The 14,320-nt window shown below is 47.7% G+C and overlaps 1 protein-coding gene across 1 annotated transcript in view; it reads left to right on the top strand.

Moving 5' to 3' along the window:
* Positions 1–14,320, top strand: part of ABCB28 (non-intrinsic ABC protein 8) — a 507,377-nt gene that overhangs the window by 109,089 nt on the left and 383,968 nt on the right. The window lies entirely within an intron of this gene.

Here is a 14,320-nt window from a genome sequence, read left to right as displayed (position 1 = left end):
TTGCTACCATCTTCCTTCAATCAAGAGCTCCAAGTGCTCAACAGTAACTAAACTTTAAAGCTAGGACCCAGAAGCACGGTCAGATCTGGATCCACAAGATTTCTGAAAAGCTAGGATCCAGATACAGCAGGAACTGACATGTATAAAAATATAAACATGTTTTTGTTAAATTTCCATAAGGAAATCTATATTCCTCTTTAATCAAATAATGTTACAAATAAATATATGAAGTGTTGTCTCAAGATAGGGAAACTATCTTGGACACACATCACTTGGTTGAGAGAATATCTCAACGACACACCAATCTAGGAAACAACTCCTAACTAATAGGAACATACTCCCTTACATAGCAAGGATCACAACTGAGACAAGTAGGAATTGCATTTTCTAACATACCCCCTTAATGACTACTCGTCTCGATATCAATCTGCAAGATCTACATCTGGTCCAGTCTGGTAATTACACTTTGTACCTTGTTCATGCATTTGTCGGTGTCCATATAAAGGAACAACCATCTACCGGGACCGCTGCAACTGCCAGTCTATTAGGAAGTCCTTCACATACATGGTATCAGAGCCCGTTTGGGCCTGGACCGTGGCAACTCCTGGGCTAGGGAAATAATAAAGTATATGTGTATTGTTTTAGTTTTTCTTTTTTTGTCCATCAATCAACGTTGTGAGAGTCGAGGGAGTGTAGTGATCATTTTTTAAATTGGTGATCAGCTTTTCAAATTGTAAGGCTGGTGTGAGCGATTGTTGGTATCGCTGCTGCAGGCCGTGTGAGCAGAGTCTGTTGGCGAGATTTGTCGTGGCACATCGAATCTCCCTTTATTTGAACATCGTGAGTTAAGAATTTCGATTTGGCCTATGGATCCAATCTGTTCCCAGTGAAGAGTTGCATTCATTCAGGCGGAGCTTGGTGTCACTTGTGAGCCCAGTGTTTCTCCGTGCAGTGGTGCTTGGTTGGGGCCAGTGTGGATCGAAAAGCTTAGAACATGTTGGCGACTGTGGCATTATTACCAAGTCGCAGAGAGTTCGTGGATCAGTGTTTCTCTGGTAGCAGTGCTGGAGTCTTTGATAATGAGAATTGAGCCGTTCACTGGTGTGTGGAATGACGGTAAATGCAAGCAATTGGAAGTTGAGTGGGTTGAACTGTGGTTCCCCCCGCTGTGGGTTGTTGTAGGGAACCCAGCAAGAAAAGGTGGATCGATTCATATTCCACAACCTTTTACTATGATGTTGTGTGAAGCGATGAGATTCGCTTGACAAGTTGCATAGAAGACAACGTTGGAGCAGATGCGTTGAAGATCTGCGTGGATGGAAAATACCCGTGGAGCATCCTACATTGGAGCAGAGTCGGCCATTGAAGTTGCAGCCAGCGTGTGGAGCGAAGAAGCATTGCGTGGGGACTTGTGCAGACCTGCGTTGGAGAAAAGATGGGTTGAAATCTGCGTTGAGCATACCTGCATTGACGAGACTGTCTAGTGTTGAAGTTTTTAACTAGTTTAGAAACCCTTCATGCACTTTTCCTGATTTATTCCTACCTACTTGTTATTTTTCTTTAGCAAGTTATTTACAAAGTAAATACTCAAAATAAACACCAGTGTATGCTCAACATATTACAGTTCAACAACTAGAAGAAACAAGAACAAACACCACATGACACCGTTATTTTTGGACCAATGTCCCCGAGAAAACCCAATGCGGGAAAACCAGTGCAGCTATTTGAGGGCTTTCTTATTAAGCAATATCAGAGTACAATATGGGTGCCCTAACTGGCCTACCCAACAGAGAATTTCCTTAGCAGCTATACCTCACAGTTTGAGAGAAATCTCCTGGCTGAAACCCCGGAAAACCCTTCCGGCAGCTCCTCAGCACAAAACTGCTCCTGTAACCCTAGCTTTTGCCCAATCTGGACTGCGTCAACCCCTCTCTGTCTCACGTTGGCCCTGCGTCAGCCTGCTTGGACTGCGTCAGCCCTAGGAGGCCATGCGTCAGCACTGAGAGCCTCTGCGTTAGCTGCACTAGCCTCTCTGGTGCTCTACGCAACACTTGGCTGCCTCTGCGTGGCCCTGCATGAGCCCTTCTTGACTCTGCGTCACCTTCCTTGGTTGCTGCGCTTCTCTCCTGACACAATCTCTGCCTTCTCTGTTTCTCTGTACTCAATGCCCCTCAGCTGTTCTCCCGATCACTGATTCTATCTCTCTTAGCAAACCCTGCTCTAGAGAATAGAATGACCGATCATCTAGTGCGTTCTCCAAGTGACCCTCAAGCCTCCTCTTATACTTTTCCTGTTGACATATCAATGGCTGAGATTAAGTCCCTAATCAACAACTAAGATTAGATCTGGCTTAATCCATGTCTTTTGGACCACTCTAACTCAGATTCATATTAATACACATTAATATTTTATGTTCCCTAAGTTTAGACTTAGGGATTCCATTAAAAATATTAATTATTTTAATATCTCCTGATCTACTTAGAATCTGCCCAAACCTTTTCTGGGTATTGGAGATCTCATGTGTTGTAATATCCCTTATCAGGGATATCCTTCAAACACAAGCAAACTCCAACCAGAGAAATAACAGTAGTGCAACATACAATAATGTATACATGGAATATAAGCAGATACTCAAGAAATGCAGGGAAAAACGCTAAGCCATTTTATTATACTGAGTAATGGAAAGAGTACAAGAGGTGATCAGAAAGATGGCACCTCGACTTGCACAAGGCAAGTGAAGAAATACACTCAGAATGGTAAGGAAATGGCCTCTCTCTGAACTGCGTCCAAGTGCCGGAGAACTACTGTGTTGCTACTACTGCTGGAATCAAATGAGGATTTGGGGTCGTTCCCCTCCTCAGAAAACGCTGAAACTCTGGAATCAGCCTCTGCTCAATAAACCCAGAAAAACCCATAAAGCTTTTCTAAAATAACTGACTCTCGAAGATCACCCCCTTGGCGATCTACATAATCCCTCCCTCAAGGCTCTACGCTGCCCCTGAAGAGAATCCTCCAAAACTCTACCCGAAACTTTGCCAAAATCCTCCAATATGCAAGGGCTGATCCCTTGCTCAATCTCCAAGCTCAAATCCTCCACATAAACCTAATCCGGAGCTCCTACCAAAAGAGACTGCGTCCTCCCCTCTCAAGACTGCGCAGTCATCAAAATGCTCAGTTCCTCCTCAACTCCAGAAATTGCTCCTCCTGCAAAATACTGCTGAAACTACCTTGCCCGAGCAGGCACTCGAAGTCCCTCAGGGCTAAGGGCAAGATCTCCGAACGGAGACACTCGATGCACTAAACAGTGCTGCAGACAGGCTAAACAGCTAGCGTGCTCTAAGTCGATGTGACTAGCTCAAATGCAACATAATCGAATGATCAAAATGAGGAAGCTCCTCTCTCCTTTATAGCGTTGGCCTCTCTCAAAACCCTAAGACCCACCTCCTCCAACGTAGCCTCTCTCTTGCCATGTGTTCCTTGTCCATCTGCGCAGTCCCTCCAAGTGTCTACGTGGGCCCCTTCTCTACGTGGTCCTTGCGCCCCCTTGGCTCCCCTCTCAAGTTACAACGTTGTGCTACTAGGGAGTGACTTTATTCATAAAGTGTGTTATGTCCCCCTTTCCTCACCTTTTTATTTATAAATAACTATAGAAGGAAAAATTGAGCAAAATCGAATATTCCAATTAGCCATGGCTAATTAGGAATATTACAGTCTCCCCCGGCAAAATGTTGCTTGTCCTCAAGCAACTGAAGTGATGGATGCTGCAAAATTTTCTCTCTCCCAAGTGGCATTCTCATCCGGTAAATTCTTCCACCTCACCAAGAATTCCTAGACCGTCCTGCTCCGTAGCTGCCTCTCCCTGGTATCAATAATAGCCTCTGGCTGCAACACCAAATGCCCCTCATCATTCGTGGGTGGTAGCTCATCTGTGACTGTCACCTGCTGCCCCAATGCCTTCTTTAGGCATGATACATGAAAAACGTTATGAATCTTGCTGCCTTGGGGCAGGTCCAATTCATACGCAACCTATACGATCCTGCGTATCACCCTCTATGGCCCATAAAAGCGGGCCTTGAGCTTATCAACTCCCTTCTGCTTCAGTGACGACTGTCGGTATGGTTGTAATCGTAGGTAGACCAAGTCCCCTACCTCAAATTGTCTCTCCACTCGACCCCTGTCAGCATACAGCTTCTGCTGGTTCTGTGCTGTAGCCATATTATCCTTGAGAGCTCGGAGGATATTCTGACTCTCTTGGATCCAAATCTTGGCTCTCGAAGCCTTGCTAGCACCAAACATTACGTCAGCAAAAGATAAAGGATTATATCCATACAAAGCATAGAATGGTGACATACCGATGGATAAATGATGTGTAGTGTTGTAGCAGTACTCCCCCAGATGCAGGCACTTCAGCCATGCTCGCTGCTGCCCACTGACATAGTTACGCAAGTAACCCTCCAGCCACTTGTTAACTATGTTCGTCTGCCCGTCCGTTTGTGGGTGATAACTGGTACTCGGTGTCAACTCCGTCCCCACCAACCGGAAGAGCTCCTGCCAAAACCCGCCCATGAAATGGCTATCCCTGTCGCTGATGATGCTCTTAGGAAGACCATGTAGCCTGAAGACCTCTCTGAAGAACAGCTCGGCCACCTGCGCTGCTGTGTAGTGTGCGGATATGGCAAAAAAATGTGCGTACTTTGTTAGTCAATCAACGACGACAAAGATACAATTCTTGCCCTGCACCATGGGCAACCCTGTGATGAAGTCCATCGAAATACTCTCCCATTTCCCCTCGAGAATGGGAAGAGGCTGCAATAATCCTGCGGGATGGCTCATCTCCCCCTTGTTCCTCTGGCAAAGATCGCACTCCCGGATATGCTGGAGTACGTCCTCCTTGAGGCCCTTCCATGAGAACCTCTCTCTAATGGCCCTGTAGGTTTTGGTAAACCCCTGATGGCGGACCAATGGTGAATCATGTGATGCATGAAGTATCTTCTTCTTGAGCTGAGATCCCTCAGTCAAAAAGATCTGGTCCCTATAGTAGATGATCTCATCGACTATCATGTACCTGTCATTTGCCACCTGCCCATCCAGAACCTCACATGCAATTTTGTCCTTGGAGTACTCTACTAAGAGTCGAGCCCTCCAGTCTGTGTCCAAGCTCATAAGAGACAATGTCGCTGGTCTACGTGAAAGGGCATCTGCTACCACGTTGTTCTTACCCTTGACATACTCAATGTAAAAATCATACGCTTGGATCTTACTGATCCACTTCTGCTGCCTCTCCTGTAGTTGTTTCTGCTCCAAAAAGAACCTGAGGCTATTGTGATCAGTCCTCACCCTGAACCTGTTACCCACTAAATACTGTCGGAATTTGGCCAATGCATGCATAATGGCCAGCATCTCCTTGTCGTATATAGAATACAACCTCTCTTGCGGAAGGAGCTTCTGGCTCTCGAAGGCTATAGGGTGACCTCCTTGCATCAACACTGCGCCGATCCCCTCTCCCGACGCATCACACTCCAAAACAAATGGCTGCGAAAAATCCGGCAATACAAGCACTGGGCAGCTGCTCATAACCTCCTTGAGCCTGTCAAAGGCTCGCTGCGCTGTGTCCGACCAACTGAATGCCCCCTTCCTCGTCAGATCTGTCAGGGGTGCAACAAGCTGTGAGAAACTCTTGACGAACTTCCGGTAGTAAGTACAAATGTCAATGAATCCTTGAAGTTCCGTCACGTTTCTCGGCTCCGGCCAATCTCTGATGGCCCTGATCTTCTCCTCGTGGACTCTCATTCCGTCCACCCCTATGATGTGTCCCAGATACAACATCTCCGTCAACCCAAACTCACACTTGGAGAGCTTGGCATAGAGTTGCTGCTCCTCCAAGATGCGCAACACTGTCTCAATGTGCTGGAGATGCTCCTCCCAAGTCCTACTGTAAATGAGAATATCATCAAAGAACACCAACACAAACTTCCTCAAGTGACTGCGGAAGATGTGATTCATGCAGGACTGGAATGTAGCTGGGGCATTGGTTAGCCCAAAGGGCATCACCAAAAACTCAAAGTGCCCATAGTGACACCTGAAGGCAGTCTTGGGAATGTCCTGCTCCCTCACGCAAATCTGATGGTACCCAGATCTCAAATCAATCTTTGACAAGAATCGTGCTCCTCTCAACTCATCCATCACTTCATCGATCCTAGGTATGGGGTACCTGTTCTTCAGGGTCTTCTTGTTCAGGGTCCTGTAGTCAATGCACATCCTCAATGTGCCGTCCTTCTTCTTCACCAACACCATAGAAAAAGCAAAAGGACTCGTGCTCGACCGAATGTGCCCAAGAGCCAACAACTTCTGAATGGCCCGCTCAATCTCATCCCGATAGGCCTTGGGATGCCTATAGGGGTTAGTAATCTCTGCCTGTATGCCCTGCTCAAGCTCAATGGTGTGCTCAAACCCTCGGTCCGGTGGCTGTCCCGGCAGAATCTTCCCAAACACTGTGGCATACTGGTCAAGGATGGACTGTATCTCTGGGTGCATCGTCTGCCCTGTGGTCCCTACCTCTGATGCACGCAGCTCCACTGCCCACTCTACGTCTCCCTTCCAGAAGATTGCCTCCATCCGATGAGCCGAAACAGTCTGAGGCGGATATGTGTGCTGTCCCCGTATCTTCTCATGCCTCCCTGACTTCTCATCATCCCACTCCATCTATAGGGCCTTCCAATCTGTCGTGACCTTCCCTAGAGTGATAAGCCACTGAACACCCAGTATCAGGTTGGTGTCCGGAATATTTACCACGAAAAAGTGGTCAGTTAGTGTGTAGGTGCCCATTGTCACTGATAACTCTAGAACATAACGAGCACACACCATGGTCTGATCTCCTGGGACTAAAACTTAAAAGCCATCGAAGCTCTCTGTCTGTATACCTCTCCGCTCAACCATCTGTGCATCGATGAAGTTGTGGGTTGCCACACTGTCAACCAAAACTGATACTCGCTGGCCACGTACTGTCCCCCGTATGCGCAACGTCAAATACTTGGGAACTCCTCGCAATGCTGCAAGGGCCCCTCCGGTAGGTGCTAAAGCTGCACCACCTGCTGGTGGTGGTGGAGGTGGCAAAGGATCCTGCACGGCATGACTATCTCTTGCCTCCACATCATCCTCCTCATCCTCTTCCCCGCTGCTCTCGGAGAAGACCTCAATAAAATGTGCTTTGCGAGCAACACATCTATGTCCCGGTACCCACGGCTCCTGACAGGGAAAGCACAACCGCTTCTTCTTCAACTCCCTCTTGGCATCATCATCAATCTGTGCTCGTCCTGGATTCCCCTTTGGAGGTGAAATCCTCACATCCTTCCCCTTAGGCTGGAAGGCCTGTCTCTGGGGGTAAGGTGTCCGGGTCCTGGGGTAAGGCATCCTATAAGTCCCGGGTCTTGCAAATAGCATCCTGGAGTGTGGTTGGTCTAGTGGATCTGACTAGACCCCGAAGTGGCTTTGCTAACCCCTCAACAAACATGTAGATCCTCCGTGCCGCGGATTGATCTGGCACCATCACCGAAACCCTCAAGAAGTCTGCAATGTAGGTCTCTGGGTTCCCGATCTATTTGAGCCTCGTCAGCTCAACAAAGTGCTGTTCCGGATCCCTCCAGTCAAACCTCTCTATCAGTCTCTTGGTGAACTCGACATATGTCGTCACTGTGGAGTGTCCGAATGTAACTAACCCATGGAACCACCAGTCCTGGGCCTCACCATCTGAATGTAATGTCGCCACTTGATGGCCTTTGTCTCCGACATCTGGTTAAGCTGGAAATAGATGTCCAGCTTCTCCACCCAAGACTTTGCCGAACTGTTTGACGAGCCATCAAACGTAGGCAAGTGGAATCTATTAGCTGTGCGGTGGGTGTCTCCATCATGATAATGTCGGTACCCTCTGGGATGGTCACGAGGTCTACTCTCCCGCTGGAGCTGAACAAGGTCTTTGAATGAGAGAGCATCCCTGAACTCCTGCCCATAGGCCTGGTACTCTGCAAAATAATCGCCCATATGACCGGGCTCTGCCTCCTGCTGGGCTCCGGCCCCCGTGTCTGCTCCTAGGAAAGTGGGCATGGTAGAGCATGTAGGGGCATGTGAGGCCATCTGCTGAGTAGTATCACGCTGAGTGGCACCCTGCTCTGGCAAATGGTGGGATGTACTCGATCCCTCACCAACCTAGAAAACCCGTGGGTTCTCACGCTGTCTAGCCTCCATCTCCGTGAATCTCTGCCCCATCACCTCGATCTGCCTCGACAAATCCTGGACTGATTTGAGGAGCATGTCCGCAAATCCCTTCTCGTCCTCATCTGCCATCGCATCCTCCTGCTCTGCGTCCACCACAGGCTCATCCTGTTCTGTGTTCACCACAGGCTCCTCCTGTTCTATGTCCACCACCCGAACACAGTCTCCCTCTTCGTAGGTGTTCTCCAACCTACACTCAATATCTCTGTATTTCCTACCTCTGTAACAGATGTAGGGCTTCTCCCTCGGTGTCATCGACTGCTAGCTCCACAGGCTGAGCCAGATCTATGCTGTGATACCACTGTAATATCCCTTATCAAGGATATCCTTCAAACACAAGCAAACTCAACCCAGAGAAATAACAGTACTGCAACATACAATAATGTATACATGGAATATAAGTAGATACTCAAGAAATGCAGAGAGAAATGCTAAGCCATTTTATTATATTGAGTAATGGAAAGAGTACAAGAGGTGATCAGAAAGATGGCACCTCGACTTGCACAAGGCAAGTGAAGAAATACACTCAGAACGGTAAGGAAATGGCCTCTCTCTGAACTGCGTCCAACTGCCGGAGAACTGCTGTGCTGCTGCTACTGCTGGAATCAAATGAGGATTTGAGGCTGTTTCCCTCCCCAGAAAACGCTGAAACTCTGGAATCAACCTCTGCTCAATAAACCCAAAAAAGCCCAGAAAGCTTTTCTAAAATAGCTGACCCCCGAAGATCACCCCCTTGGGAATTTACGCAATCCCTCAAGGCTCTATGCTGCCCTTGAAGAGAATCCTCCAAAACTCTACCCGAAACTCTGCCAAAATCCTCCAATATGCAAGGGTTGATCCCTTGCTCAATCTCCAAGCTCAAATCGTCCACATAAGCCCAATCCGGAGCTCCTACCAAAAGAGACTGCGTCCTCCCCTTTCAAGACTGCGCAGTCATCAAAATGCTCAGTTCCTCCTCAACTCCAAAAATTGCTCCTCCTGCAAAACACTGTTGAAACTACCTTGCCCGAGCAGGCACTCGAAGTCCCCTGGGGCTAAAGGTGAATCTCCAAACGGAGACACTCGATGCACTAAATAGTGCTGCAGACAGGCTAAACAGCCAGCGTGCTCTAAGTCGAAGTGACTAGCTCAAATGCAACATAATCGAACGATCAAAATGAGGAGGCTCCTCTCTCCTTTATAGCGTTGGCCTCTCTCAAAACCCTAAGGCCCACCTCCTCCAACGTAGCCTCTCTCTTGCCACGTGTTCCTTGTCCATCTGCGCAGTCCCTCCAAGTGTCTACGTGGGCCCCTTCTCTACGTGGTCCTTGGGCCCCCTTAGCTCCCCTTTTAAGTTACAACGTTGTGCTACTAGGGAGTGACTTTATTCATAAAGTGAGTTATGTCCCCCTTTCCTCACCTTTTTATGTATAAATAATTATAGAAGGAAAAATTGAGCAAAATCGAATATTCCAATTAGCCATGGCTAATTAGGAATATTACATGTGCCCCAACCTCTCCACCAAATTTTGTGGCTAGAGCACATCCGATGCTACCCCAAATCAACACTCCCTCTTAGTGAGGACTGTGCTCTAACAATACTCCTCAATGAGTATTACTTTGATCATCCGGCATCGGTATCTATGCTGATGCTAGGCTTTCTTGCCCATCATCCTCTGCACTGCTGCCTCCTGTACTGCTACCCATGGTTCTGCCACTGTCACTGCTGCATCTGTACGACAACTCCCTCTGCATCCGTGCTGCAGCTAGGCCTTTCTCCCAGCACTGCATCCGCACTGCACCACCTCTCATCGTGCTGCATTGTGCTGCCCATTGCTGCATTGCAACTCAGTTACTGAGAAGTAAGTAAGTAATCTCCCAATCTGACCTCTCTATTGGGCTATAAACACCCACTGATGCTGAAGCTCCCTTTGCCGATGACAAGTGCTCCCTCTCTGACCTCTGCGTTGCTGCAACAACTCCCTGCATCTCGCACCGTTGCACACCTCTCTGTGCCTTCCTGCACTGGTGCAACACTCCTGTGCCTCTCGCATTGCTGCAGCCTGCTAGCTCTGCGCTGTCTTGGGACTCCTGCACTGTAGCTATATCTGCCGCTCCATCCGCATCCATCTCTACTCGACTCACCCAGTCCTACTACTCGTTGGGGCTCCCGTAGCAAGGTCTAATCTAAGAGGTTGGGTACCTCCAGGATCCTGCCCTTCATCCGCTGTAGTCTGCCTGACTACAGCTCAATGTCTCCCCACTTCTTCTCAAGTGGCACGTGTGCACTCATGGCATAGTCATCGTCTGTCAAAACTTCCTTCTCTGCCTGTGCTTGCACTGCCTTAGTCTCGGAAGACTCTCCCTTACTCTTCTTCCTTGGACACTGGGTCACATAATGACCCAACTCCCCATAGTGGAAGCACTTGATCTTGGAGAGATCTTTCTTCTTCCTCTTTTCCTACTTTCCCTCAGATGCTAGGGCCACATCTTCCTCCTCTTGCTTGACTTTGATCCCCTTGTTGCTGCTACTCGTCTTCGACGCCGTCTGATCTCTTCTTGGTGAAGAGCTGCCCACATCTTGTCCCAAGGTGGAAGTGTCCCTCTGCCCAATATACTCTGGACAAATACTTCCTAGTCTTCTGAGACATCATTCAGCGTTGTCCTCACCATTAGCTCCTGATCCGGTGTCGCCCCTATAGCAGTCAACTGATCTTGGATCTCATTCAGTCCTCCGAGGAAGGTGTCAATCAATTGTCCCTTCTTCATTTCATATGACCTCATCTGATTCTAAAGCAGCATTCTTCTTTGCACAAAAGTATGATGGTACAACTTCTTGAGAGCCTCCCACATCTCAAATTCCGTTTCCTTCTCGGCTATGTGTGGTACTACATGATCCTTGACCTCGTCAAGGATAATGCTCTTGGCCCTCGCCATCGCCTCCTCGTACCTGTCATTTTCACTGGGGTCGACTGGGACAACTACTACCTTCAAGGCGAAGTTCTTGACACGATTCCTGTCAAGTACAGATAAGATTCTGGCCTTCCAAACTGCGAAGTTCGATGCTCCGTCCAGTCTATCCTGGTCTCTTACTCCGTGTAGTGCTATGATGCTCCTCTACTTCCCTCCTGGAAGTTCTCTATTCGACTCCTCTGAGTCTCTACTTCCTGTCTGGAAGTTCTCTTCTGGATTCCCTCTGAGTCCTGATTTCCCTTCTGGAAATCCTTCTGCCGCTTGTCGAGATGCCCCCTACTTTGATTGTTTTGTGCAACCGCACCGCTGGTCTGGGTTATTTGGCTGGAAACCCTCGGTAGCAACTCCTCTAGCCTTGCTCTGTCAAGTACTGTTTTGACTACAATACCTCACCAGCTCCACCCTGCATTATTCCTGCAACCTTCTAAACCCCAACAACTGCCTATCTATGGACTGCGTTAGCCCCTCTCTGCCTCATGCTGGCCCAGCGTCACCTCGGATGGGTCTGTGTCAGCGTTGGGAGGCCCTGCGTAAATCTTCTGGCCCTCTGCGTTAGCAACGCTGGCCTCTCTGAGGCTCTGCGCAGCTCTCGGTTGCCTCTGCGTGGCCTTGTGTGAGCCCTGGCTGGCTTTGCGTCACACTCCTTGGCTTCTGCGTTGCGAGAAACAGCTTCTGTCACCTCGGGACAGCTGTTTTCTGCTGCTATTGCTCCGCTCGGCTGATGTCTTTTATTCCTCCTGTGATCTGCAATCATGCTCTGATACCATGTTGAAGTTTTTAACTAGCTTAGAAACCCTTCATGCACTTTTCCTGATTTATTCCTACCTACTTGTTATTTTTCTTTAACAAGTTATTTACAAAGTAAATACTGAAAATAAACACCAGTGCATGCTCAACATATTACAGATCAGTAACTAAAAGAAACAAGAACAAGCACACCACATGACACTGTTATTTTTGGACCAATGTCCCTGGAAAAACCCAAAGCGGGAAAACTGGTGCAACTATCTGAGGGTTTTCTTATTAAGCAAAATCAGAGTATAATCTGGGTGCCGTAACTGGCCTACCCAACAGAGAATTTCCTTAGCAGCTATACCTCATAGTTTGAAAGAAATCTCCCGGCTGAAACCCCGGAAAACCCGTCCGGCAGCTCCTTAGCACAAAACTGCTCCTGCAACCCCAATGTCTGCCCAATCTGGACTACGTCAGCTCCTCTGTCTCATGCTGGCCCTGCGTCAGCCTTTCTTGGCCTGTGTTAGCCCCAGGAGGCCCTGCGTCAGCTCTGGGAGCCTTTGCATCAGCTGCGCTGGCCCCTTTGGTGCTTTGCATAGCACTTGGCTGCTTCTGCGTGGCCTTGCATGAGCCCTTCTTGGCTCTGCGTCACCCTCCTTGGCTGCTGCGCTGCTCTCCCAACACAATCTCTGTCTTCTGTGTTTCTCTGTACTCAATGCCCCTTAGCTGCTCTCCCGATCACTGATTCTATCTCTCTTAGCAAAGCCCGCTCTAGAGAATAGAATGACTGATCATCTAGTGTGTTCTCCAAGTGACCCTCAAGCCTCCTCTTATGCTTTTCATGTTGACATATCAACGACAGAGATTAAGTCCCTAATCAACGGCTAAGATTAGATTTGGCTGGATCCATGTCTTTTGGACCACTCTAACACAGATTCATATTAATACATATTAATATTTTATTTTCCTTAAGTTTAGACCTAGGGACTCCATTAAAAATATTAATTATTTTAATATCTCCTGATCTGTTTAGAATCTGCCCAAACCCGTTTTGGGTATTGGAGATCTCATGTGCCCCAACCTCTCCACCAAATTTCGTGGCTAGAGCACATTCAATGCTACCCCAAATCAAGATCGAGATCGAGCATATCGAGCAGGTGGTGCATGGATCTGACAGCTGAAATGTGAAGGCTCTCTTATAGACAACTTCTAGGCGATGAAATGGTGAGATTAACATTTTGTTAACCTGCGATCTGCATGCGGATGGAGACAACATTTTGCAACAAGACTCAGTTTTTTGTGCGTAAAGAAGCGTTGTTTGATCGAAAGAAAAAATTCCAGTGCCTGTGCATGAAGCATGTAACACAATTAGAAGAGTCTGCCTACAAGTAGATCAAGCCATCAGTGGGAGCAACATTTTTCCGTGGAGCGGGAGAAGGAGCAAAGAATGGAGGGTCTTCACCACTGCCAACGTTTTAGATCGGATCGGCTCTGATAGCCAACCACTCAACTGTTGTTGTTCCAAGAAATTTTCTATTGCTGGAAAATGAACCCATTGCCAAGACCTGAAGTTTTCATTGCAAGAAGATCCAGATTGGTTGAGAGAATAGTGGTAGAAAGAGGAGAAAAGGCTTTCGAGATGGGACTCTCAGAGATGTTATCGATATGCGCTCTTGGACAGGGACAATCCTTGGGCCACATAATTCAGTGTATGATGGCCGTTGTTGTCTCTCAAGTACTCGCTATTGTGTGTGAGCTGAGATGGTGATTGCATCTGAGAATTGTGTGGGGCCAAGTGGTGGCTATTGTAGTGTTGGCAATGGCGAGTTGTGGAAGACTGGTGTGGCTGTTGATGGGAACCCCCACAATCGAGGAGAAGAAACCATGGCAATTCTAGCTTTGTAGTGAGCTGAGTTCTATTTATTGCAAGGATCAACAAGGCAGTGTTGTGATTCTGTAGGACAACTCATAGTGTCGGAAGTAACTTATGAGAGCTGAAGGACTAAAGAGGAAGATTAATTCCACATGGGTGAAGATCGAGAAACCAATTTTTCCACTATGCCGCGAATTAGTATATGTTTGGTGAAATGAATTGTTTCCTTGAATTATTTTTGGGTTTTGTAATATCCCTTACCAGGAATATTCCTCAAACACAAGCAAAACTCCAACCAGAGATGGACTGGGAGGGCATTTACCAGATATGTCGCCTCTGAAAAGAGGACGAGATCCGGAGGCTACCTGGCCCTTTCCAGACTCTGTCTAAGAGTATACGAGAAACACACAAGTGGTATAATAACCGAGAATGCTCAAAGAGATACAAATAACAATGATGCAACATATAACAATATAACCATAAGCAGATACTCAA

Source organism: Pinus tabuliformis, chromosome 2_2 (assembly GCF_031772625.1).
Source record: "Pinus tabuliformis cultivar Carrire ecotype Pingquan chromosome 2_2, CPIR1, whole genome shotgun sequence".
Taxonomy (NCBI): Eukaryota; Viridiplantae; Streptophyta; class Pinopsida; order Pinales; family Pinaceae; genus Pinus; species Pinus tabuliformis.
This window is presented reverse-complemented; position numbering and strand designations above follow the sequence as displayed.